The sequence below is a fragment of the Pteropus medius genome, unplaced genomic scaffold, assembly GCF_902729225.1.
Source record: "Pteropus medius unplaced genomic scaffold, Ma_sr-lr_union100, whole genome shotgun sequence".
Lineage (NCBI taxonomy): Eukaryota > Metazoa > Chordata > Mammalia > Chiroptera > Pteropodidae > Pteropus > Pteropus medius.
Genome location: NW_024350926.1, coordinates 2,131,378 through 2,134,957, shown reverse-complemented (window position 1 = coordinate 2,134,957; position 3,580 = coordinate 2,131,378).

The window sequence follows — 3,580 nt, the reverse complement described above, 5'->3', positions numbered from 1 at the left end:
TAGATGCCTTTAGCTTTTACATTTACCAGGTTTGTTAAAAGCAATACAAGAAGTTCCCAAGTGCCATATTAGAAATTATGAAAAAAAAATGGGTTTCAGTTTTAAGTAAATTTTGGCAATTCAGATACAAGTGATGCTAAGCTGACGGTTGTAGAAGAGTTATGTATCGGAGCAGCTAGCATTAGGTACCCAGCTCATTTTTCCCATCCGGGATACTGAAACAAGAACAAGAATCTTATGTAATCTTGTGAAAATCATCCGGCAATTAAGATCATTGGATTTGGGGAGAAGAGGAAGGACGCATGTGTATCTCATATAACAGGTTAGAAACTTTCAGTATTCTTGCGGCCTTATAAAAAACAGTATGTCATATTTTGTTCTAACAAAATTTTTTTCTTACTTTATAAGTACACATGCTTTCTAAGTGCCTGTAAAAAATGAATTCACATACTGAACTTGGCATGGTTAATATCACTGCCCCTTTATTTACGTTAGCTTTCTTACTTTCTGGACTTTGACTGCATCGACAGACTCACTAAGTGACTTTCAGGTTAAAAGATCTAATTTAATTTTAGAATTGCTTGAAAACTTACCTCCTGTCTCTCCCTCCATTAACTATGCTTTATACCAGGGTATTTCTATTTTTCTCCCTCAAAAGTATAGTCCTTAAAACTAGGAGAAGTACAGTAACAAATGGGTTTAAATATCAAATTTAGTTTGGGAAGGATGTTTCTAAACAAGTTCCATATGAGAAAATGAGTACTGGATCAGTCAAATGGATTGTGCTTGACAAGCCAGAGAAAGGCCTATTTTTTCAGTCGGGTGGGAAGAGGTTATTTTTCAGAGTACAATTCAGAATGACATATTCAGGTACAATTTTTAAAATTTCACTGTTCATATGTATTAACAATAAGGAAAAACTGGCTTAGTGATATTAAGACATAAAAGTGAATGACTATTAAAATTGCACACTGTTGTCAGCTTTCACGTGCTCTGAGGCTTTCATAATTCAATTCTTTGGATTCTGTATAAGGAAAATAAAATTTCACTGCAGTTGTAATTTCCCAGTCATGGTAAAAAATAATTTCCACTTAAAGGGCAGATCCAATTTCTCAGCTTATAAATAATCAAAAATCAGTTCGAAGACCACTTACAGTTACCACCAAACTATTAACAAAAGAGAAATAAATGACTTTTCCTGCATGAATTCTTTAAGAAAAACTTTATCGAAAATTATCCTCTTCAAGATAAATAGCATTACCTATCTTGTTTGAAGGTAACATTATTTTTGCATGAGCCAAGTAGAATTGGGTGAGAAAATAACTAGCATTTGAAGGATTTCTCTTCCGAACATATCATTTCTTTTGAAGAAAATTATAGAAAACAATTAGGTGAAAGTCAGTACTAATACTCTTTAGGACTATCTATTTTACAGATAGTTTATTTCAAGCATCAAATTGTATTTACTCAAAAAAACCTAATGAGATAAAAAGTTCTCTTGGCAGCTACAAAAGACTCAAATCTCATGGACTACACTAATGTATCCTGTTTTGTGCCAAATGTTTCAGAAATTTTGAGGAAGTTCACTTATCTATAAGGTTTCCAAAGTAAGAATTTTCTGAATGATAAGTGAAATAGATGACTGTACAATAATTAAAATACTAGCTTTCAATAGACAATGTGTTTTGCATAAAAAGGCAGGTTCCAAGCACACAAGTAATAAAATAAAGCTCTTTCTCCTTAAAGGTACCATTCTCACAATCCCGAGTCACTGAGAACTGGATAACAAAGGTCTGATTTTAACAGCTCAGGATAAGATGACATATACAAACATATGTCCACTATGTGGAGGAAAAAAGGGGCCACATTCTAAACTTGACAAGCTCAGGGGAGGCAGGCCTTACAAACCCAGAGACCAAAGTAACCCATACAGGGTGGTCTGAATGCACAAACTTCCTCACTAAAAGAGGGTCATGGTGGGTAGTCTCATTCTAGGCCTGCAGAGTCATTTGACAAAGGTCAATCTTTACCCTTGAAATTGTCTATTGTCTTTGTGTACCTACAACAACATACCTTTGAAACGTCATTTTCTTTTCCAGACCCCTCCAAGGCATAGCCGCTAGCACCAGAACACGAGACCATTGTTATCTTGTTGCCCACATACCATCTCTACATGTAGTAAACGTTCCCCCAGTGTAAAAGAAATATGTGTCTCTGCGTTTTACTTTTTATCCGATTTCAGAGATATCCCCCCTTTTCCTTCTCCCACCTCTCCAATCTACCACCAATGAATTATACATAATCCTCCTTAGGTCTGTCTCTTCATTTGATTTTAATGTACAAAATAAGCTGCAAAACTGCCATTCTCTGTAGCATCTTCGCAATTTGTTGAGATTTTGCTTCCCAGTTCAAACTTTTATAAGACTTTTTCTTAGGCTGGATGTTCTTTTGTCAATAACTATAATAGTAACCAGGAGTTAGTTACTATTTTATTAACATTGGCCTAACCTTTCCTGCCTATATCCCTGTCAGTAAAATGGGTACAGATCTAGGTCTGAATGCCTATACAGTCACTTACTGACTGCATGAACATGAGCAAGTCATTTCCTTTCTGGACGTGTTTCCAAACGAGGTTGTAAAGAAGAGCAAATGATATCGTGAATGTAAATGCTGACAGACATATATTAAGGACTTAATAGATGATAGCTGTTATTACTCTGAGAAGAGGTATTATTTGTACTGCGAACCGCAAAGACGTACAGAGAACGAGGAAACAAATGGCGCCTCAACGACCCCCAGTAGAGGGGGGAAAGGCAGAATTGGGGTCTCGGTCGCCTCAGTGGCTTGGAATAGCGGAGGAACGAGAAAAGAAATGTGTGGCAGAAAAAAAAGACCTTAACAAACACTCCGAGAATCAATTCGCTATTTTTTTCCTTTTTCTCTTATGCCCTCCAGCCTAGGGAAGACCATTTCACTCAACTTCCCAGCCCGCCATATCGCTGGTCATTTATTTACTGTACCTTCTTCACTGAGAGCCTTCCATTTCCCTCCCCTTCTAGAAGTGAACTTCAGACTCTGCTTCCGACACACATTCTCTGTAACTCCGTTTTTACCAAGTTTCCCTGCATCCTTCCATCCGCCGAAGAGGGAAGTGAAGCTGGACGCACCGCAGTGCATCCTAGGAAAGGTGGTCTCTCACACTCTTTTGAGTGGGCCCAGGAGTAGGGAAGATGGCAAAGCCGATCCAGTTAAAACTACAACTCCCGGCAGGCAACGTGAGTGACTAGCTTCCTTTCTGCCCCCGCCTCTATTGCCTTCCTCTTCCTCCTCTCCGCGGGGGGCTGAACCGCCTGGCCTCACGGTATTTGTAGTTCTTTATGTACCTAAGATCCCAGCACTCGACGGCCAGGAGAGAGGTTGGAGGACTCTAATTCCCAGAGGGCAGAGCGGAAGCTGCGCCTGCGCATTCTCCGTGAGGGCGTGTATGTCTGTGTGTCTGAGGGAGAGAGAGCGAGAGTCAGTGAGTGTGAGTGCGGGGTAGGGTGGTGGCCGTTACGTTCGGGGCAACGGCTACGGCAGT